The sequence below is a fragment of the Neovison vison genome, chromosome 1, assembly GCF_020171115.1.
Source record: "Neovison vison isolate M4711 chromosome 1, ASM_NN_V1, whole genome shotgun sequence".
NCBI lineage: Eukaryota > Metazoa > Chordata > Mammalia > Carnivora > Mustelidae > Neogale > Neogale vison.
The window spans coordinates 107270355-107295592 of record NC_058091.1 but is presented as its reverse complement, the minus strand read 5'-3'; the positions used below and the strand labels follow the sequence as shown (position 1 = coordinate 107295592).

Genomic DNA, 25238 nt, shown 5'->3' with positions numbered 1-25238 from the left:
ATAGGTAAATTTGTTTTTAAAGTCTGAGGATTTGTTTCTGCCTAATCCACTGAAACAGTCCTATCTTCATAATCATGTGTCTGGAATGATAGAGCATTTTAAATTACAGGTCTTCTATTTTAATTACAAACAAGATTTAGTCAAATAATATTAAATAAGAGACAGGAGGGAAAAAGCTAACTCAGTACATTCATAATGAAAAATATTAACACAATTTTATAAAATGAATTTGCCACTTGAAAACTTATCTTTTTAGTTGAGGATAGCAAATATAAAATATCTTACTAAATAAGAACAAAAATGAAGCTACATTGTTTATTTTATTCTACCAGCAATTGCAGGAAAGAAAACCTTAAAGCATTCCACCTAGAGGAAATATCAGATTTTCTCTGTCATTTCCATAGGAAATAAAATTTGTTTTCTAAAGTAAGAGAAGAGTGGACATACATTGGTCTAAATCACTAAAGCATGACATTACTCAATATTCAACTTCCATAACCACTATAAAAGTTCCAATTCAGATCATCTTTCACTTGGAAAAAAAGCATAGATCTGTCTCTAGACTCACAAATCTCTCATCTATCACTCATATGGTCACAAATTTTCTCAACAGTTTACCTTTTTTTCTTCAAGTCTGTACAACTGTTTGGGCATCCCAAAATCTGGTCCCTTATTCTTCTGTGACTCTTATCTCAAGATCTTCTGATATGTACATTTTTCCGTTCCTTAGCACTACAGTAAAATTTGCCATTCTTAAAACTTACCTGAATCTTGGGGCCCCAGGGCTGCTCAGTCAGTCAAGCATCTGACTTTTGGTTTTGGCTCAGGTCCTGATCTCAGGGTCCTCCATCAAGCCCTGCAGTGGAATCTGTTCTCTGCATGAAGTCAGCTTGGGGTTCTTTCTTTCTTCCTCTGCCTCTCCCCCTGCTCATGAGTGCTTGAGCTCTCTCTCTCCTCTCCCTCAAAACTTATCTCAATTTTAACATTAAGTTCATTCCCTCCCCCTTTTCTCATTTTAGATTTTTATTTACTTATCTAGGCTCCAGTAGAATACTACTTTATTTCCAAATAAAATTAGTTTCTCCTTTTTGTGTGTGTCTCAAATAAAGAATGTATTCTTCTTGTTTTACTCCTTTTTTTTAGTCAGAGTTAATTAAATGTTACCATTTACAATAGGCCATTTTTATGAGCACATTTAAAAAGCTTTCATTATTTTTTACCAACTTTAATTTTATATTGCATTCAATTACTTTCTAATTTCAAAAACATTGTTTTCCAATTGTTTTAAAGCTATTTTACAATGAAAGAGCGATATATGTATTCATAATCTTAATTCTCAAATGTAACTTTTGCTCACACAATCTTTTTTTTTTACTCTCTCCCTTCTTCTTGACTTTTTATTTTAGATTATTCCATGAACATAATTCTGAATCTTATCTTTCACTGCCCTACTTTTATTGGCTAAAGTAAAGGTTAAGCTGCTATAAAAGTTAGGCCCTAAAATGAGGTATTAATAAAATAAAAGTTTATTTCTCTCTTAATAAGTAGCCTGAGATGGGGGATGTAGACTGGTAGGCCAGATCTATTCTTAAAAAAATAATTCAAAAACAAAAACAGTTTAATGAATGATTAAAAAATCATTGAATGATTAAATTAAAAAAACATTCAAAAACAGTTGCTTCCATTTTGGGATCTGCCATCACTTAAGTGTCTGTTGTTACTTATTTGGTTAAAACTCAGTATCTGCCATGTCTATGATTTTGCTTATGGGAAGGGGAGATAAAGGAATTTTGAGCTAGCAACTTATTTTTAAACAGGTGAGAGGAAAATTGCACATACATCTGTTCTGCATGTATTCAACATGTGAATTACATGTTAGTCCATGAAACTCTCTGGCTGGGAAATAATAGACTTCATTTGCAAGATCATATGCTTGGGAAAAAGAGGAAACAGATATTGAGGGGACAGTTGGCATTCTGTCACACACCACATTAAAACTGCTAAAAAAAAGCGCTCAATGCCTAACTAATATTTAACATTATGTATTTACCCATGATGTAATTCAAACTTATTGTAAGACACATACATTTCCTGTTTGAGGCTGAAAAACAAGGCTTCAGTAATTTTTTTGGTCATTAATATTTTCTGTACTTTTTAACCTTTTTTCTCAGCATAGTGTCCTCAAAGCATAATCATTCTATTAAGGTGTCCAAATACTTTTGGGTTTTCCATAATATTGTCACTGTATAATCTACGAAAGTCAGCTATTGATTGCACTAGTAGGTATTTATCCAAAGGATACAAAAATACTAATTCAGAGGAATACATGCACCATGATGTTCATAGCAACATTATCTACAATAGCCACATTATGAAAACAGCCCGTCTATTGATGAATGGATAAAGAAGATATGGCATGTATAGATATATAATGGAATATTACTCAGCCATAAAAAATAATGAAATCTTGCCATTTACAATGACATGATTGAAGCTGGAGAGTATTATGCTAAGCTGAATAGTTCAGTCAGAGAAAGACAAATACCATATGACTTTCTCACAAGTGGAATTTAAATGACAAATAAGTAAAGAGGGGGAGGGGGGAACCAAGAAACAGAGTTTTAAGTATAGGGAATAAACTAATGGTTATCAGAGAGGAGGTGGGTGAGGGCATGAGTTAAATAGGTAATGGGATTAAGGAGGGCACTTGTCATGATGAGCACTAGATGTTGTATGGAAGTATTATTACTAATAATATTACACTGTATGTTAACTAGCTGGAATTTAAATAAAAACTTAAAAAAAAAGACAGTCATGTTGGTTTTATCTTATTTGTATCAGTAGTTCTACAGAAAAAGTGGTTAGCACTGTATTCATGTTATTAGTTAAAACATAAGTACTTTTAGTATTTGTTGGGAGATGATACTCCAGATTTCTCAGATTTCTAACCTTATGAACAGAAACCCTGGTTGACTTTTTTTAGACCATGTTTTCAAGGATGTTTGCACAGTAAACATTCTTAGAAAATAAAAATGGTCTATTTCAGGGACAGAGTGCAGGCTTGTTTACAACTTAGAATATAGGGATAGTATCTTTTGCCAGAGCAAAGGCAGACATGTTTACTGCCAGGTAAAGATGGTATCGCTCTCTAGAGCAAAGGTTCAGGCAGGCTTAGGTGCCAATTATAAAAGATTCAGGTTCTCTATGTGGAGTTCCTCTTTTGTGATGCATGTTCTAATTATTCCTATGTAAATTTACATAGTTTACTTTTTTTAATTTTTCTTTCTTTTTTTTAGCATTTATTCTCTAAGTTGCTTGTTCTTGCCCTTCCTTTTGATGGAATTTCTGTGGACAGATAAAATACATTATTTCATTATGTGATACAATTGTATGATATTATATATATATATATATATATATATATATATATTCATATGTATAAAACATGTATATTGGAGTTCTGAATGGAGAGTATATTTTCATTTGTTTTTCTGAGACATTACTTGGTTGGACTAGATACTTTGTTTATGTGTATTCTAGGGGCCTTTCTTAATGAAAGTAAAGTGAACTTTATATGTTGATAAAAGTTTTACCTCACTAATTATTAGAGGTTTAAAAACATGGTACCTAATTTATAAATAATTATATAAGACATGTCATTAATCATGCTGTTAAATAATTAGCACCACCAGTGAATATTTTCAGATGGAAAATGCTAAAATCATTTAGTGTTCTTCAATTTATAATTACAGTTAGATTAAAAACATTAGAAATGTTTACTCTATTGATTATCTGCTGTCTTATGTAGTTTGCTGATTGTATTTTTTGGGCTACATTTAAAATTTAATACTTGCATTGGAAGTTAATGTGTTGTTGTTGTTGTTGTTTTTCTGAAAGTGCACAAAAGGAAGACATTTTTATGTTCATTAAAGGGGAATACTTTGTGAAGTCTTAATTTTGTTTGTATTATAGAGGTAAACATATACATTATTTCTAGGAATTCAAATATTCTATACTCAATGTGCTATCTAAATATGTTTATAGAGCCAACATTGTTTTGTTAAAAAAAAAAAACCTGTTAGATTACTGAATATTTTTTTCCCACTGAATGACTTAAGTAGAACTGTCTTGAGTGGCATTATCACATTCCCACATACAACAGAATTTACTTAAATTTTGATGATTATGGAATTAGAAATGTTAGTATAAAGAAGAATTTGGGGAAACTTTATACTGTGTCAAGTTTCCCCGGGCACAGGTTTTCTTCTTCTATCAACTGCCAAGACCAGGTATATAACTAATAGCCTAAAATTAGGATTCTCCAAAGTGATGGGTCACAATTCACACTCTTACTACAATCCAAAATAGCCTCAGGACAACAACTTTCAGTGGAGTGCCACCTGTTAGCTGAAAGGTTAAGCTGAGAGAACCCAATCCAGCTCGCAGAAGGGGCTCCCTGAGCGTCACCCCCCTGCTTTTCTGGGGAGGGACAGGCCAGGTCTCAAAAATGACTTGAGAGAATGAGAAAAGAGGACTAGACTGCCTTGGAGTTTTTCTTGCTGTTAACAGATGCAGCAGGACGAAGGTCTGTACCTGAGAAGGGGCATGCTTGCATGGTTTGAACTTCCCACCTGTGTCAAAGGAGGGAGCACCCAGGTTTTTTTTTTGTTGTTGTTCTTTGGGTTTTTTTGTTTGCTTGTTTGTTTGTTTGTTTTTAAGATTTTATTTATTTATTTGATAGGAAGAGCATGAGTGGGGAGGGAGGGGTAAAGGAATAGGCAGAGTCCCTGCTGAGCAGAGAGCCTACCTCAGGGGTCCGGGGTAGGGATTGGAGGGGTGGGGGGCTGGGCGTGTCTTGAGATCATGACCTGACCTGAAGGCAGAGGAGGCTTAACCAACTGAGGACTGAGCCTTCCAGGCACCCCACCCAGGCTTTTTTATGAGCTGTCTCAGATGTGGGACAGAAGGGGAGTAAGGAGGAGAGGGGCTTAAAAGCTGTCAGCAAACATCAAAAACTTGAGTCAGAATCTTTATTACAAAAGTGTTAGTCTATACTATTAAACAATTCAAAATATAAATAGTAGACCTGTATTCTTGGATTACATTAGTAAAATTAAAATAGAACTGAATAAGACATGTATTATTCTATTTGAAATACATAAAATGTGAAAAGGTTGAATTAAGCCCCAAATAAAGTGTGTTTAACAGAACATTTAGAACATTTTCCATTATTTTAAAGTCAAGATTAATGTGTTGCAAGGAGTACTATGACCCTTAGGTTTTGCCACAACTTAGACAAATGGCCCTCTGCATTTGTCCAGCATGTTCAAGCTTTTCTTCTACTAGTGGTAGAAGAGGATGGATTCTCTGAGATTGTACAGATTGACAACATCTTATCTGAGGCAGTCACACATGCTTCATGAATGTAGAGAAGTCAGTTTACCCTCTACTGTGACTATTTATTTGCTTTTTAATTGGCTTGGGCTAATTTTGTACAAGAAACCTTTAAATCATACTTGAATTCAAAGGAGATATATGATGGGTGAGAGCATCCATCTTGGTAATTTCTAAGTAAATAAATTACACCTATTCAGACACTTCACAGAGCGTTTATAGGAACAATTAAGTTCTTGGTCAGTGCTGTTTTCTGAAGTTGTACAAGGTTTGTGTAGTTATAGTAATAAAGCATTGTTCCTTCGGGCAAGATACCCTTTACCCTTAGCTATTGATGTAAATGTCACTATGATTTAATGCAGATTGATATAATCAAGAGAAGTAATACATATATTATTCATTAAACTGTGGGCATTTAAATAAAGACAAAAAGTTCCAACTCATAACAAACTCTTTTCTTCTTGCCAAATTGAATTGTGTGTGTGTCTGTGTGTGTGTGTGTGTGTATACGTGTACGTGTGGGTATGTGTACATGTGTTTACAGTCAGTTAGTGAAAGGTTAAGAAAACCAGAAGGCAGACATCAATTCAACTTTTTCACCAAAGCTGCTTCTACTTTTTATAAGACATAACATTAACTAATGATCATACTCTAACTACCCTATTTTGTCAATTCCTTACTTTTGTGTTCCCCACTACCTGGTTATTCCTAGGTTTGAACAGACAATCCATTATCACAACCTATCTTAGAAGTGGAAAGGACTCTTGAGTTCCTTGCTTTCTTTGTGAAAAGTGAACTCCTTTTATATATCTATATGACCAACTTAATTCAATTAATTACATTTATTTACAACTTTTCTCACTTACTGTATTGCAGTGTGACTTCCTGGAGATAAGATTAAGAAAAACTGAATTTAAGACAACAAAATGAAAATTGTTTTATAAAATATGGTACTAGTCTTTCATCTTTATAATTTATTTTTTAAAATATCCTTAGGAAAACAATAGCTCAAGCTTTGCATGAGAACGGAACATTAGGAAGCACAATTGAATAAGGTTCTCTTGATTTATGTAACTTTTTATGTAAATTAACTAAACATGGCATAGTTGTAATCACTCATAAAATAAGCATTTTTATCAACATTTAATACTTTCTAAGGAATCAGTGAACCAATAATTGTGCATTTTGTTGTGTGTCCAATAATTCCCATAATTTAGTACATTTTAAAATTTTATTGAATGGATGGGTGAATGGGTGGATACTCCCATTCTGTACTCAATGTGAGTACTCAAAGTGAACTCAGTACTTTACTGCATTACTATTCACTTAATCTTTGTTAAAAATGCAAGCAAAGTAGTGTCACTGTAATTTTACTCCTGCAAAGTTAAAGATTTTATTGCTTAAATATGTTCAATGATCTATTTGAGGTTAAATAGTAAGAAAAGAAGATAAAGACGTTTAGATTGTTAAGCCAAACTCAAAAATAATTTTATTTATATTTCCCCTCAGTAGTTGCAAAGTCCAATAAGTGTTAATTAAGTTAGTACACATTTTATAATTTCAAATTATGGGAGAAGAAATGCCTCAGTAGTCTATGAGAACTGAAATGAATGTAATGTCCTTTATTAAACAATGTTGGGACCAGATATACTTTCTTTCTCTGTGATAAACAGTACTGATTTAAAGTAAATATAAGGTAGTTACTTGTTTCTATAAAATAACATTGCAAAGCAACTAATATAGATTACTTATTAAGACTTATTATTCATCAGATTGTCTCATCAATACTTGCTTCAAGACTCTAACCTGATTATGTCTACTGATCCAAAGCCATTAAGTCATAAATGTTGCCCAAGCCCAGTTAGGTCTCTGTCTTGGTTTCCACCCAAGACCATCCAGCAAAGGACCTACGATACCAAATATAGCCTCCTCTGCCTTTTCCCCTGAGAGACTGCTAACATTTTGCCAAAGCAGTGGTCATCCTTAGTGCAATAGTTTTAATCAAGTTGGCTTTGTTTTGACCAGCAATTTCTTTTCTGGGGCTTCTTGGAAAGATTTGATAACCAATATGTAGCCTAATGACATTAATTAGCAGGAATCTGTTCAAAGAAAAAGTGTATGGTATTGAAGAATAATTTTTTTTCTTTTTTTACTTTTTTTATTTTTTATAAACATATAATGTATTTTTATCCCCAGGAGTACAGGTCTGTGAGTTGCCAGGTTTACACACTTCACAGCACTCACCATAGCACATACCCTCCCCAATGTCCATAACCCCATCCTCCTCTCCCAAGACCCCCTCCCCCCAGCAACCCTCAGTTTGTTTTGTGAGATTAAGAGTCACTTATGGTTTGTCTCCCTCCCAATCCCATCTTGTTTCATTCATTTCGAAGAATAATTATTAATAGAAAAATAAAATAAGAGTGGATATTTTAAGAATATATTAAAAGTTAAACAGTGTATGCTCTAATTAGATCTAGACATGATAGTTATTTCAAAGAAGCATTTAGATACAAATTTTTATCTCCTTCCACTCCTTTATTCTCTTATGCTTGTAGATGGCAGTTTCAGGGAAATAAGTGTATGTTAATAGCAGGATAGCCTTTTGTTCCTCAAATAAACTGTATGTGAGGGATGCCTGAGTGGCTCAGTTGGTGCGTCTCATTCAGCTCAGGTCATGATCTCAGGGTCCTGTGATCCAGCCCTGCATCAGGCTCCCTGCTTAACAGGGAGTCTGCTTCTTTCTCTACCACTCCCTTCCCCTTGCTCATTCTCTCTCTCTCTCATTCTCAAATAAATAAATAAATCTTCTAAGAAGTGTATATGAGGGTGCCTGGATGGCTCTGTGGGTTAAACCTCTGTTTTCAGCTCAGTTCATGATCTCAGGGTCCTGAAATCAAGCCCTGCATCAGGCTCTCTGCTCAGCAGGGAAGCCGCTTCCCTCCTTCTCTCTGCCTGCCTCTCTGCCTACTTGTGATCTCCATATCTCTCTCTCTCTCTCTGTCAAATAAATAAATAAAATCTTTTAAAATATGTATATGAAAAATAGAAAATCATTAAAGAGATTTTGGAAGGAAACGATTTACCTTAATATGATATTATGCCCCTCTTCTGTCAAGTGGGGATGATAGTAATGAATTTATATGATTATTTTAAGGATTATATGATACTTTAATGTGTGATGTATGTATGTATGTGATGTATGTATGATAAAGATACAGGTATTTTACATAAATTCATTATATCTGGCACAAAGGAGATGATCAGGGGATACAATACTTCTATTAGTTGTTCAAAATTGAAACAATTTCAAAATCCAAATTGAGTAAAAATGGTAAATGAATTTTTGGTGGATATTATCTCCCATGAGCTTAGGCACAAACTATTCAAAGTAATGCAGTTTTGTAAACCATAGACTAAACCCTTCCAAAGAAATTCTGTGAAAATAAAATTTTATTTTGCTAAAATGGTTAAATTTGGACATTATTTTTATTTAAAAATTAAATTATTCTCCTGTTCCTTTTTATCACACTTAGGAGAAGTAAAAACCATATTTTATCTCACTCCTATTTACTGGCCATCAGTATCCATAAATGTGTTTTTTTGTGGAATAACATCACACCAACTGTACTTCTTTCCTCTTGTGTCAAAAATTACTCAGAAGAAAGGTAGCTGTGTCTTGACAGGTTTAACAAGATATCATATAGCTAGTGGAAAAATTATTTATGTATTTCTCCTTTTCTTTAAGGAAATGAATACTGTGCAATACTTATCTCAAAAAATCGAAGTGTTAAGTTCTTACAATCATTTTTAAAGAATGCCTTATCAGTGTTTTCAAAATGAATCAATGCCAATCATATCTTCAGTACAATGTTGTGTATAACCACAGACCCAAATACACACCTAGAAAAACATAAAATAGGTCCTGATTTAGAAAGATCGGGAGTTTATCAACAATCAGTGTGTGTTCACTTTTTTAAGTAATGTTTTTTTAACCTCTTATGAGAAAGGCTGAGTTAATCGTACATCTAAATACTTGGAAGTGTTTTCACTGGCTAATATAATCCTCTCCCAATTGTTTATTTTCATCCCAATCTTTGATTACCAAAAATTTTGACATCATATGTCAATATGTTTCTCTCCATATTCTAATAGATTTAAGGCTTTCTATGCTTATTTTTTGCTTTATTTTACATTGAGGTTGCTGTCTTACTTATAAATGTACATTTCATATTAATATATTGTTAATTCAGAAGTGGAATGTTCTGTAACAATCTGTCTTCTGTCTGCAGTGACCTTTGTTGGTGAAAAGATTGTTAATGCTCACATAATCAGATACACATGATTTTAGAAATTATTCTCTGTTCTAGGTGAAGTGAGGATATTCTTAATTCTTAATTGACTTTATAATTTTATATTTATTAAAATTTATAGATTTAACATAATTTTACATTTAGATTTTTAGTTTATTTTTGTAATATCTGATTGTGAACTGGTGGGTAGGGATTTAATTTCCCTCCATATAGTGAGCCAATGAGCTTAGCAGCATCTGCTATAAAATGTAAGCTTTCTCTAGTCCTTTGTGGGACTACCTTTATCATATATTAAGTTCCTACTCATGTATAATTCTGTTTTTAAGCTATTTTGTTCTGTATTGTTTCGTTATTCTTGCAACAGTCCCACACTTCTGTTTTATTATAATACATTTTAAGTGTAATATTTAGTATTTTAAATTTTTTCTCATGGGGTTTTCATATATTCAAAGTTAATTCCACAGTAATTTATAGTTGCCATTGCTATTGTATAAGGTATATGTATGGGTATAGAACTTCATTCTACTGCGTCTGGCTAGGCAACATATCAGCCCTAGCTAGAAAGGCCATTGTTGTATAAGAGATCTTGAAACTGTGTCAAAGAATGCATCATGGGGAACAACAGTAAGAAACTGCATGCTAAGTATAAGGAGAGAATTTCAAATCCAGAAACCATAGCAAGCAGTGATGGAGATAGGAGAATGAATGAATTAAGTGGTGCATGTAGCTCTAATAAAACCAAACATACAAACAAAGTAAATAAGACAGAGCACAGGAATGAATCAAGGACTGGAAACACAGTGACCCAAAAACAAAAAACAAAAAACAATGTATGAATGGGTTCTTCAAGCATGGGATGTCCCTGATTATGTTACATAAGCCAAGTTACCCTGGACTAAGTTTGAATTACCTGTTTTTCTTTTCTTTTTTTTTTTTTTTAAAGATTTTATTTATTTATTTGATAGAGATAACAAGTAGGCATAGAAGCAGGCAGAGAGAGAGGAGAAAGTAGGCTCCCCGCTAAAATGAGATCCTGATGAGAGGCTTGATGCCAGGTCCCTGGGACCATGACCTGAGCCGAAGGCAGAGGCTTTAACCGACTAAGCCACCCAGGCACCCCAGAATTACCTGTTTTTCTACTGGATATGTTCTCATGCATGTATTATTCCGTGCTTTACTTACCTAAGGTTTTATTTGTTAACATGTTTTTCTTTTTGCTTTACTAACATTTTAATATCTTTCCCAGTTTAACTTTAAATATGAGATGGCTTTAAAGCACCTTTTATCCTCCTTTGAAAGTTTATCTTTCAAGTTCTTTAATGCTAAAATGCAGGTGGATATTTTCCTCCTAGGAATATTAGTAGTGGGGGAAATTGTTTTAAGTGTATTAGGCATAAGGCATGGTGTAAGAAATTTTATTATTATTATTATTATTATTATTATTCAAATTTGGCTTTACTGGTTTTAGTGGGTTTTTTTGAGGTTACAAGCAAAAATAAAATGCCTAAATAGAAAAACCAGGAAGACTAAAAAATAGAAATGAGTAAAAGTGAGACTAAGCAGAAAATGAAAATAACCTAAGTAAATTGTGTCCTGCTTTTAATTTTAGCTTAGGGCTTTGAGATACATTAACCACAACTTGAATTGCTTTTAATGTTCCAAATCACCATAGCAATTTATTATACATTTTAAGGGCAGAGTTCTAGAACACAGTGAGAGAAAAAAAAATGTACTAAGAAACATGCAAGTCATTGTGGATTAGATTCTGTGAAATCAGTGTGCTCACTTTTGTTGTACACTGAAATGTGCACTAATCACTCATTCCCTAAAAGTATCCTAAATTATTTTTTAACTTCTACCTTAAAATCATGTTTTGCTATCTAGATGTACTTCTTTCCCCAATTTTTAATAAAACACTCATGAAAACACAGCAAGTGGTGAAAGTTCACAATACATACAGTATTGGTAATAGGTAGCCTTGTAGTACCAGAATTAGGATTGTATGGGTGAAGGCTGGAAATTTAAGTAATAGACTACTTAATTCCATCATAATGAAAATAGACTGTACATCATTCCCTATTCTTTCTCTACATTGGTTTCTTGTTTCAGAAATATCAGCCTCTTCCCATTTCCAAACAGAGAAAATTGTTCCCTTACTGTGCCTGTATAATTCTGGAGTTAAGATCATTATGCACAGGTGTCCTGGCCACTGAAAAGAGGCACAGAAAATATACTCAGTGGTTAGTGGGCTGACTGCTTACTGTAGATACTAGATGTAACAAATAGTATTGTCCTCTGCCCCTGCTCTCCACCAGGATTGACAGTGTGGGAATTGAAGCTATCATGGATGCTTCTAAGAAAACAGTGGCAGTCAGTGCTCAAGGTCTTGATGAATGCAAGGAATTATGGCAGTGAACATTTAAAATCAGGAGATATGTAATGAGATACAGGATGACGCAGCAGAAGAACAAAAGTTGTGGGGCAGATCTTTAAAATCGAGATACCAGGACACCTGGTTGCTTTAGTCCGTTGAGCGTCTGTCTCTCTGGATCATGAGATGGAACCTGGATTCAGGCTTCATGCTCAGCAGGGAGTCTGCCTAAGATACTCTCCTTTCCCCTCTGCTCCTTCCACCACTTGTGCTTTCTCTATCTCAAATAGATAAATATCTTAAAAAATTAAAATGGATTGCTTTCTCACAGTGAGATCATTCATCCATTTAGAGTTTATCTTTGTGTATGGTGTAAAAGAATGGTCCAGTTTCATTCTTCTGTATGTGATATTGAAGAGACTATCTTTCTTCCATTAGATATTTTTTCCTGCTTTGTCAAAGATTAGTTGGCCATAGAGTTGAGAGTCCATATCTGGGCTCTCTGTCTTGTTCCATTGGTCTATGTGTCTGTTTTTGTGCCAGTACCATGCTGTCTTGGTGATCACAGTTTTGTAATATAGTTTGAAATCAGGCAATGTGTTGCCCCCAGCTTTATTTTTCTTTTTCAACATTTCCTTGGCTCTTTGGGTTCTTTTATGGTTCCATACAAGTTTTAGGATTATTTGTGCCAGCATTTTGAAAAATGCCATTAATATTTTGATCAGGATGGTGTTAAAAATATAGATTGCTCAGGACAGTATAGTCATTTTAATGATGTTTATTCTTTAAATCCATGAGCCTGGAATGTTTTTCCATCTTTTTGTGTCTTCTTCAATTTCTTCCATGAGTGTTCTGTGGTTACCTCTTTGGTTAAGTTTATTCCAAGGTGTCTTACGGTTTTGGGTGTTATTGTAAATGGAAGCGATTCTCTAATTTCTCTATCTACAGTTTCATTGTTGGTGTGTAAGAAAGCAACTGATTTCTGTGCATTGATTTTGTATCCTGCCACATTACTGAATTGCTGTATGAGTTCTAGTAATTTGAGGGTGGAGTCTTTGAGTTTTCCACATAAAGTATCATGTCACCTGCAAAGAGAGAGAGTTTGACTTCTTTGCCAATTTGAATATTTTTTATTTCTTTTTGTTGTCTTATTGCTGTTGCTAGGACTTCTTGTACTATGTTGAACAACAGTGGTGAGGGTGGGCATCCTTGATCAGGCAGTAACCTCTTTGACACTGGCCACAGCAACTTCTTTCAAGACATGTCTCCAAAAGGCAAGGGAAACAAAAGTGAAAATGAACTTTTGGGACTTCATAAAGATAAAAAGCTTCTGCATAGCAAAGGAAAGAGTCAACAAAACAGAGGCAAACCACAGAATGGGAGAAGATATTTGCAAATGACACTACAGACAAAAGGCTGGTATCCAAGATCTATAAAGAACTTCTCAAACTCAACACTCCAAAAACAAATGCCCAAAAAATGGGCAGAAGACATGAGCAGACACTTCTCCAATGAAGGCATACAAATGGCTAACAGACATATGAAAAAACATTCATCACCATTAGCCATCAGGGAAATTCAAATCAAAACTGCACTGAGATACCACCTTACACCAGTTAGAATGGCAAAAATCAACAAGGCAAGAAACAACAAATGTTGGAGAGGGTATGAAGAAAGGGGAACCCTCTTACACTGTTGGTAGGAATGCAAATTGGTGCAGCCACTTTGGAAAATGTTGTGGATGTTCCTCAAAAAAACTAAAAATAGAGCTACCCTATGACCCAGCAGTTGCTCTACTGGAAATTTACCCCAAAGATACAGATGTAGTGAAAAGAAGGGCCATCTGCACCCCAGTGTTCATAACATCAATGTCCACAATAGGCAAATGTGAAAAGAGCCAAGATGCTCTTCAACAGATGAATGGATAAAGAATATATGGTCCATATACACAATGTAATATTTACTCAGCCGTTAGAAAGGGTGAATACCCAACTTTTGCATCAACTTAGATGGGACTAGAAGCAGTTATGCAAAGTGAAATAAGTCAAACAGAGAAAGTCAATTATCATATGGTTTCACTTATTTGTGAAACATAAGGAATAGTGTGGAGGACATTAGAAGGAAGGGAAAAATGAAGGGGGAGAAATTGGAGTAGGGATGAGCCATGAGAGATTAAGGACTCTGGAAAACAAATGGGGAGTTTTAGAAGGGAGGGGGTTGGGGGAATGGAGAGCCTGGGTTTTAAGGAAGGCATGGATTGCCTGGACCACTAGGTGTTATACACAAACAATGAATCATGGGACACTACAGCAAAAACAAATGATGTACTGTATGGTGACTAACATAACACAATAAAAAAATTTAAAAAATTAAAATGGAAATATAATGAGTAGTCTTTATCCACATTTATTGTTGATAAAGTACTGAGGTGAATAGGAGAAAAAGATCATTTGATGTAAGATGATGGAGACATAAAGAATCCAGGTTGAGATTATTTCATCTGTGTAGATATTAATATCATTGGGACCGATTAAATGAGATGGGAGGAAAGAAAGTCTGTGATCCAGGAGCTAAAATCTCCTAAGGAAAAAAATGGGAGTATGAGAAGGCAAATCTGAGTAAGAGTAGATGATGGTACTCTCTGCTTAACAGGTGTGTTCCATGAACCAGTAGCACTGTGGTCCCTGAGAATTTTTAGAAATGCAAAATCTCAGTTCCTATTCCAGGCTTACTGAATCAGAGTCTGCACTGCATTTTAACAAGAATCCCATATGATTCATATTAAAGTTTGAGACATACTGGGACAATATGCACCTCAAAAAAAATTTTTTTTTTCTTTCAAAAGAGGGAGGAGTAATGTCTGAAAGCATTGATAATGAGCCACAAGAACAGTGACTCAGCCTCCTGCCTCTGACATACTTGATATGTAAAGAAAAGAGCCTCAACTTAAAGCTATAGAGGAAACTTGTTCTCTGAAGAAAATTAGTTTTTTTTTTTTTTAAGAGCTATGTTTTCCTGGAAGCACATTCTATTCACTTGAGGAGCTTTAAAACAAAACAAAACAAACAAACAAAAAAATCTCAGTTCCCATTCCTGAAGTTTCTAACTTAAACTGGTGTGTATGCAGAACAGTGATTTTTGTTTATGTTTGCTTCGTCTTTTGTTGTTGTTCTTTTATTTTGTTTTGAATAACTAAGACTGATTACTATGTGTAACCAAGGTTGAGAACAACTGATACAAGGTACAGAGAGAGAGGTAAAAGGCTAATAAACTGAGAAAATGGAATTTTTCTTATCAGGTAAGCAATCTCAGGAGAGCACTCTGGACGTGTTTGGACATGCTATGTTGACATGTCGAGTCTGAGGACTGTAGGATGTGTGTCTGGGTGATCTGTGATCAATGCTTGGAGAGTGGGTACTGACCCAGTTTTAATTAGATGATCCATGCTTATGGATTGGAAGAACAAATATTATGAAAATGTCTATGCTACCTAGAGCAATCTACACGTTTAATGTAATACCTATCAAAATACCATCAATTTTTTTTTCAAAGAAATGGAACAAATAATCCTAAAACTTATATGGAACCAGACAAGATCCCAAATAGCCAGAGGAATGTTGAAAAAGAAAGGTAAAGTTGGTGACATCACAATTCCAGACTGTAGGCTCTATTTCAAAGCTGTCTTCATCAAGACAGTATGGTACTGGCATAGAAACAGATACATAGATCAATGGAACAGAATAGAGAGCCCAGAAATAGACCCTCAGCTCTATGGTCAACTAATCTTTGACAAAGCAGGAAAGAATGTCCAATGGAAAAAAGAATGTCTCTTCAACAAATGGTGTTGGGAAAATTGGACAGCCACATGCAGAAAAATGAAACTGGACCATTTCCTTACACCACATACAACAATAGACTCCAAATGGATGAAAGACCTCGATGTGAGAAAGGAATCCATCAAAATCCTTGAGGAGAACACAGGCAGCAACCTCTTTGACATCAGCTGCAGCAACTTCTTCCTAAAAATGTCACCAAAGTCAAGGGAAGCAAGGGCAAAAATGAACTATTAGGACTTAATCAAGATCAAAAGCTTTTGCACAGCAAAGGAAATATCCAAAGAACAAATAATCCAATCAAGAAATGGGCAGAGGACATGAACAGATGTTTCTGCAAAGAAGACATCCAGATGGTCAACAGATACATGAAAAAGTGCTCCACATCACTCAGCATCAAGGAAATACAAATCAAAACCACAATGAGATCCCACTTCACACCAGTCAGAATGGCTAAAATTAACAAGTCAGGAAATGACAGCATGCGGAGAAGGGGGAGCCCTCCTACACTGTTGGTGGGAATACAAGCTGATGCAACCACTCTGGAAAACAGCATGGCAGTTCCTCAAAAAGTTGAAAATAGAGCTACCCTACAACCCAGCAATCACACTACTGGGTATTTACCCTAAAGATACAAATGTAGTGATCCGAAGGGGCACGTGCACCTGAATGTTTATAGCAGGAATGTCCACAATAGCCTAACTGTGGAAAGAACCTAGTTGTCCATCAACAGATGAACGGATAAAGAAGTGGTATGTATATGCAATGAAATACTATGCAGCCTTCAAAAGAAATGAAATCTTGCCATTTGCAATGCTGTGGATGGAACTAAAGGGTATTATGCTGAGTGAAACAAGTCAATCAGAGAATGACAATTACCATATGATCTCTCTGATATGAAGAATTTAAGAGGCAATGTGGGGGTTTTGTGGGGTAGGGAAGGAAAAAATGAAGCAAGGTGGGCTCGGGAGGGAGACAAGCCATTAGAGACTCTTAATCTCACAAAACAAACAGAGTTGCTGGCGGGAGTGGGGTAGGTAGAGGGTGATTGGGTTATGGACATTGGGGAGGGTTTGTGCTATGGTGAGTGCTGTGAAGTGTGTAAGCCTGATGATTCACAGACCTGTGAATAATACAGTATATATTAATAAAAAATAAAAATTAAATTTAAAATGATTTGAGCAATAAATGGGATTGATTTTATTGGGTTCTGAGAAGGTGCAAGTCCCAGTTCCATTGCTATCTCTCTTTGTGATGAAATTTAGGTGGTATCTCAATGTGGTTTTGATTTGAATTTCCCTGATGGCTAATGATGTTGAACATTTTTCATCTGTCTGTTAGCCATTCATATGTCTTCTTTGAAGAAGTGTCTATTCATGTCTTTTGCCCATTTTTTTGACTTGATTATTTTTAGGGTTGTTGAGTTTGAGAAGTTTTTTTATAAATCTTGGATACCAGCCCTTTGTCAGTACTGCCATTTGCAAATATCTTCTTCCATACTGTGGGTTGCCTCTTTGTTTTGTTGACTCTTTCCTTTGCTGTGCAGAAGCTTTTTATCTTGATGAAGTACCAAAAGTTCATTTTCACTTTTATTTTCCTTGCCTTTGGAGATGTGTCTTGAAAGAAGGGGCTGTGGCCAATGTCAGAGATGGAATTTAGAGTTGGTAGCTCCTTGTGTCTTGGTGTAGGATGGTGACTTTTACCAGCAGTTACTCACAAATGTTTAGCTTGAACTTCCTCAGTTTTCTTGCAGATAATAGTATTCCCAAGTAAGCCTCCACTTCTTTAAGTATTACAGTAGAGTTCACTGGTGCTGGCCCTGTAGCAGTTTCTTAACTAGGGGATTTACATTCATATAAAGAATATATAAACTAGTTTTTCTACAAATGTAATTGAAAATATGAAGTGTTATCTACTTATATTTAACTGATTTGTTTGATATTTTTTCTTCACTTATTTTATGCCCATGATTCCTGGTTTTATTTTAATTTAAAGTCTTATTACTATAATAGGTTTTTTATTTAAGACTTTTGAAATTCCATTTAACTTAAGCATTTTAGCACATCTTCTGATATCTTTACATCAGTGACAACTTAGTTGGGCATGGAATCATCATTTCCTATTTTCTTTAAATGTTTTTGAAACTTGATTATTTGTAGTTCTTACAACAGCCTCCAAACTAGTCACCCTAATACAACTTTAACTTCTAGTAACCTACTTATCACAAAGTAACCAGAGTAGTCCCATTAAAATATAGTCTTGTTACTCTTTAGCCTAAAACTCTCTTGGGACTCTCCATCTGTCAGAATAAATATAACTTACTAAATTTAGCCTTCCCTGTTTATAGATGGATGGTTACTAAATAGCATGCATCTGACATAATTAATAAATGTCATAGGTACACAATATGAAGCTATGGGACATGGAAAGGAAGGATTTCCAGTTAGTTTGAAGAACTGGAAGTGCATGTGATAGCAAATAGACTCCTTCCACAGGTCCATAGAATTGGTTTAATCCTACAGTACTTACAGAGAGCCAAACACAGTGTTTCTTTTTTGTTAACACAGTTAATAAGATCTGTATTTAACTTTACAAAATACACCTGATTATTTTACATTTATTTGGATCAGTTCATGATTGGGTTATGTTTATTAAGTGAAGCCTTCCTAGACTTATCATTTGTCTACCAACATTCGTTACAACAAACCCCCAGTCCACTTCTCCCATTCAGCTCTTACAGTTCTTTTTGGGTTCAGAACACTTCAATTACACTGAAATATTTCTTTTATCTCAAATGAAACCAACCTGATCTCACTACAGAGAGAAGAACCTCAAAAGACTGATTTCTTTGTCATCATTCAAATCTCAGTTAACTTCTTTCTCTTCAAAGAAATCTTCCCAAACTACTCAGTCTAAATCACTATCAAATCCAGCCCTTCCCCATTTTTTCTCATGTTACTGGTTTTATTTCTTCTTTATAGTTTCTATTGTTTGTATTTATCTGGTTCATGGTTTTTTGGTTTGTTTGTTTGTTTTACCTTTTCATTTCATTGTACTTCTTACCACCTTTCTGATGAAACAATTTCCTATCTTTCCTGCCCCTCAAAAATATTTCACGATGTAAGAGAAGGAGATCTGATGTTGCTGTATCTCCAGTTCATATTTCAGTGACTAGAACACTATAAAACACTTAAAAACATTGCATTTTTTAATATCAGACTCCTCTTTGGAAATCTTCATTGACTCATCTTGTTTTGATTAGTTTTTTCAATTTATTTAATTAAATTATGAATACACCTATTCCCTATAAACATATAAATAGAACCTATTTTTTGTTTTTGTAGTTAACTCTCTCATATAACAAACAGAGAGTATTTTGTTGCTTGAATTCAATCCCAGTAATGCTATTTATTTCCTTTGTTCCTGTTTACTGAGGAGAGACTCATTCTTGGAAAACCTTGTTCATTTGACTAAGCACAGGGGCAGATATTTTGGGCAAAATGAAGCAGTTGGTAAATTACTCCCTTTACATAGTGGACCACACTTAACATTTACTGATCAAATTTCCTTCAGTACTTCATTTTTCTTCCATGACTTAAAGTTCACCATAACAGACACCATCACTTACCCACTTTTTACTTCTACCTACTTTAATTCTGGAAATGGCAGTGGCCAAACAGTTTCAGACAGCACAGGGTCTAATTAAAATGGTGTTGGAAAGAACTCCAGCTATCAAGAAAGTAGCATTCACAAAAGTGTTTTTATTCCTGGATCAGTTGGGTTAAGCTAAATAATAATGAAAAATATAGTAATAGCCTACAGCCTAGAGAGCTTAAAGCAATGAAGATCTATTCCTCCCATGAAATTCACTGTGGGTTTATATAACTCCTGGGAACATATTATTTGCATGAAGTCTTAGCACTGTTCCTCTAGTACAACCCTTATTCCCACTATAGTGACTGGGTTGGTGAAGAAAACACAGAAGAATGTCAGCCTGGCAATTAAATGTTTCTGCATATAAATGATTCACATCACTCTCCTCACACTGGACTGGGCAAAGTATGTCTAATGTCTACACCTAACTTTACAAGAGTAAGGAAGTGCCGTTCTTCCATGTGCCTGGGAGGATAGGGTTCTGGATATTTGTGAACGGTTAAAATGCTCACAGCAGTCCCTAAAATACTAGTGTAGGGAGGACCCATAAAGAGTGGCAGAAAATATCTTCCGTGTGATAAATCTAAACTTCGTAAGTACAAACTTAGATTTGCAAAAGTGTAGTTTTCATTTTTATACAACAGCTTAAATCAAGACCTGATTCTGTGATCTGAAAATACACCTGAAAAAAATCTGTTAATTTTTTTTTATGTGGGGGGGATTGAGGGAGAGAGAATCTTAAGTAGGCTCCATACCCAGCACAGAGCCCAACAAGGGGCTTGATCTCACATCCCTGAGATCATGACCTGAGCCAAAATCAAGATTGGGACACTTAACCAACCAAGCTGCCCCAAGTCTGTTAATTCTTAATAGTGTCTGACGCAGGTAAATTTGGTCACTTTTTGTTTACTATTCATAGAATTGGTATCTAAAACTGAATTTATTGACATTCCCATGACTCAAACTTTTTCTCTCCTTTTTCCTGAAGAACTTTGTTACACAAAGACCCTTGGTGGGATAAGAGCAGCCGTATTTAGACCATGTTTAGCTTCAATATATTCATCTTGGTCTGATGTCAGTCATTGTCCTTTTGCTAGAGTGTACCTCACTGTATGCAGGCTACCTCCATATGCAATCCCTTAATTGCAGTTTTATCCCTTTCTCCCATTATTCTGTCACAAGAGACCTTACAGGCCTAAAATTACTCATCTTCCATAAATCATGTGTCCATGCCTCACTTTCCAGGATACTATGAGGGGGAAATATGTTGTTTAGATCTCAAGAATATTGACGTGATTATTGGGGTTGGGCTGAAAATGGAAGGTCCTTAGTGATAAGATCATGCTGATTTTATGAATGTTTGGTGTATTATAGACTATTGGTTTTAGGTTTTACTGCACTTTAAAGAATGTATTTTTGAAGGATTTCAATTTGAATGTGGGGGCAGGGGGCAATATAAAATCACTATGATTTTATATTGTTTAATATTGTCTGGTATTCATTTTTGCATGTGTCCAGCCTGTGTTTAAACAGTTACCGGAGAAGTCATGAATAAATCATAAATCATACATAAAGACAAACAGAATTGGGAATGTGCAAGCTACTGGGTTCATAGACATAGTTATTCCATTGAGAGACAATATAACTGTGTTATGAAGTAAAAGTCTTGCAAGTGGTGACATTGATGTACTGCTTAATAGGCTAAGGATGCAGAAAAGTCTTTCAGATTAGAGACACCTGGGTTTAAATCCTGGTTCCAGGGGTGTCTGGGTGGCTCAGTGGGTTAAGCCTCTGCCTTCAGCTCAGGTCATGATCTCAGGGTTCTGGGATCAAGCCCCACATTGGGCTCTCTGCTCAGCAGGGAGTCTGCTTCCCCCTCTCTCTCTGCCTGCCTCTCTGCCTACTTGTGATCTCTCTCTCTCTGTGTCAAATAAATAAATAAATAAAACCTTAAAAAAAATCCTAGGTCCATCACTTAGTGGTGTGATGTCTTACAAATGACCAAAATGCTATAAATCTCAGTTTTACCCTCTGAGGAAACATTATGGACAGAGATGTCTTTTATCAAAGAACAATGTTAAGGATGGTTTTTAGTGGATAATGAGGTATATGTATGACTGTCATAGTCTGTTTAGAGATTAATTTATATAATACTGATAAATTGCTGACCACATACATGCATATATATACACATTTATGATATATTCAATAACCTTTTTCTAATTAGTACTAATATTATGCTGTGACTTGAGTATGAATACAACCTAACAAAAATAAAAGGTGTGATACATAGATATCAATATCTGTCTCTCTCCCTTCTCTTCTACATAGTATCAGGAATCTTTCTGAAGGCATATGATAAAACTGTTAGCTAGTCTAATCTGAATTACAGAAGATAAGTAGAAACTAATCAAGTGAAGCAGGAATAAGAAATAATTTCAGAAAGATAGAACGTAAATGAAGGCACAAACTACATATTGCTAAAGGTAAAACTCCAAAACAGTAACTTTTGCAAATCTACCTTGGCAGATAGAATGAGTGACAAATGAACATGGACAGTCGAAGTGGGTCATTGAAAACCTTAATTTTCATGGGAAAATACATGAAATTTTGGTTTTGGATTTGATGGAAATTCAATTTAAAAGTTTTAGAATGAGAGTTATATGGTCAGATTTCATATTTATTCAGTCTAGCAGCTAGGCAACATACATATTTATGGAAGATTGCAGGCAAAGATGCTAGGAGGTAGGCACCCAAATAAAACATTTTGGGTAGTGGATAATGAAAGCTCAAGTTGGAATGTTACACAGAGTAATAAAAAGAGCTCAAGGATTATTTATTACATAAAATTGACTACCTATTGACTGAAAACATATGTGACCTGAGAAAATAGTAAATGTGTACACCAAAATAGTAAAATAGTAAAAAGTATACACCAAAGAAAGGTATGTAGAATAATGGAATCATCAGGGGGAGTGATCACCATTATCGAGAAAGATGATGAATGAGGTAAGCAAAATAGAATAAGCATTTGATAAAATCTAAAGTACAAAGGAGCAGTTCAGCCTAGAGTTCTGAGTTTGGGAGCCATCAATACTTGGCTGATAATGGAAAACTTTGGATGAGATCACTTGGAGAAGTGAATACAGAGTGCAACTTAGCGTAATCAAAGAAGGAGAGTAAACTTGAAGGTGAAGAAAGAGCCCACCATCAAGAAGATACGCTTCCAGTTATGAAATAAATAAGTCACTTGGATAAAAAGTACAGCATAGGGTGACTTTGGTGACAATAACTACACTTGTGAGTGTTTCATAATGTACATAGTTTTAAATCACTTTTTTTGTACACCTGAAACTAATATAATATGTCAACTATACTTCAACTAAAACTTTTAAAAAGGACAATTTCCAAGAGAGATAGTATTACCTTCTTTATTAATATTAGTATATAGAGAGAGAAATAGAGTAGATTAACTTCCCATTTGATAATGCTTTATGTACTGCTTAGGGTTATAGACTATTTTGTGTAATTCCCACAGCCAGCCTGAAATATCATTTTATATATGAAAAAAATGACTTAGGAAGATTAACTAAATTTCCAGAATGAGGATGCCTAATTTCAGTCCAAGACTTTCTGCAATGGAAGACTATCCTTCCTTTAATTTGGTCATGACACTTAGAATAAGGAATAAGAAGATTTTTGATGATAATGATGCTCTATAGAAATGAAAACCAAAGAAATATAGTTTGTTTTGTTTTGCTTAATAAGGGTCATATACATTTGATATTTCTCTGTATTTTCATTTAATATGCCAAGTGAATTTTTTTTTAATGTAAGAGGGGACAGGTAAATCTACTGAGAATCTTCTGGATAATAGTAAAACTACTATTTATTGACTATATCTAGGTTTTGATGATTTACATAGATATTATACATTTATTATCCTCATATTTATTTCATATATGTATTATATCCATTTTGTGAATGAGATATTACAAATGGGGATTCTTTAAATGGCAGAGCACAATTTTTCATGTTAATTCTTCTCCTCTATCCCTACACCTACTCCATGCCCATGAGTTTTCCTCTACAACCGTCACTGGTGGTAGCCCCATCCTTTCATCTGAAAGCAGTACACCTAGCAGAATTGCCATTGACAATGCCTCTTTCATCATAAGTAGAAAGGAGAGTCCGACTTTTAGAACTGAAGGTAGTATGATGTCTTCTGTCTTGACGGTTGTGTAATGTGGGTCCACTGACCTCCTACTTGCAGGAATGAACTAGTCATAGGATATAAAACCAGTAAATTGTTTTGTCTCTCTTATAATTCTCAGTAGGGCAAACAGCGTAAAGACGCTATGTTTGTGTCTTTCATTTAGTAAAGATTTTAAGATGTATTAATATAGGACATAGTTTGAGAAGCTAAATAAAAATGACTACAGTAAATAATTTCTTGTCCCCAATAAAAATGCCACTTTCAAGACAATTAGGAAAGATACAGCCCTTTATAATTTCATGGTTTATATATTTACAGATAATCTCAAGGACCCATGTCATTTGGTTCTATATTTTGCTTAATAGGTCAGCTAGAGCATCTCATGGGCAAAACCAGTAAATATAAACTTTGGGCAAATGATTATAGGTTTTCTCTGTAAAAAGCTCATAAAATTCAAAAGATGAATTTGAATGCTCCTTTGGTCAAAGAATTACTCTATGACTCAATTCTGTAAGTATTTTCCTGATGATAAATCTCTATGATTTTCTTTTCTTTTCTGTATTTTATAACTCAATACACCATATAAAACTGAAAGGGGAATGGATAGCTCTATAGACCAGATAGATTTTCAACTTCTCATTTTATTATTCATAGGAAGAATCTTGTCCTCTTCTTAAGTTTCAGTAGCTCTAAAGCAACAGAGTTAGATTTAACGGAAATTAATATTTTGTTCTTTGAATCTACAAATATTGTTTTGCCAAGCAGTATTATCATTCTGATCCCTTGAGAAGACTATTTTCAAAAGAGGTAGAACACTTAGTACCTCGTCTTTCTGCTTATGTGCACAACTAAGAGGTTTGCAATAGCAAAACCGAAGTTTTTAAATCCTCTAAATGAAAGTTGTATTATGTGAGCAATTTTTGTGGCTTTTCATATTAATACTGCATGCTATCACAATTCATTTTCACCAATTTAGATGGTGTAGACACATGCTGAACATGTCAGTGAAATGGTATAATGATGATATTTGTATATCATAAGAGTGGAAGCAAATACTAAAAATATACAGTGCAAGTACTTAATAAGGACAACTTTAATCTAATACAAATGACTACTTAATAGAAAGTATTTTATTATCTGCAACTGGTAGAGAAATAGCTGCTTCACTGAACTTATGTTTGCTTCTTACTGCAAAATTCATAAAGTAATATCCACTGAAGTTAGTAGAGGTTTGAGTAAATGACCAGAAATACTATCATATCTTTTACCCAGAAACTGCAATGTTACATTATTAAGGGAATCTCTTCTTTTAAATTGTATTCATTTAATTGAATTACTGGACATTAACTTGATGTAAGGATACAGGAATTCACAATGTAATATATGCTATTCATTGAATCATTTATAATATTACTTAACTCTATGAGCCATTTCAGCATTTTTGGAAGAGGTTCTTT

At 34.6% G+C, this 25238-nt stretch overlaps 1 protein-coding gene across 1 annotated transcript in view; it reads left to right on the top strand.

The window, feature by feature from the left end:
• The window catches only part of EYS (eyes shut homolog), a 1652430-nt gene that overhangs the window by 298309 nt on the left and 1328883 nt on the right, over positions 1–25238 (top strand). The window lies entirely within an intron of this gene.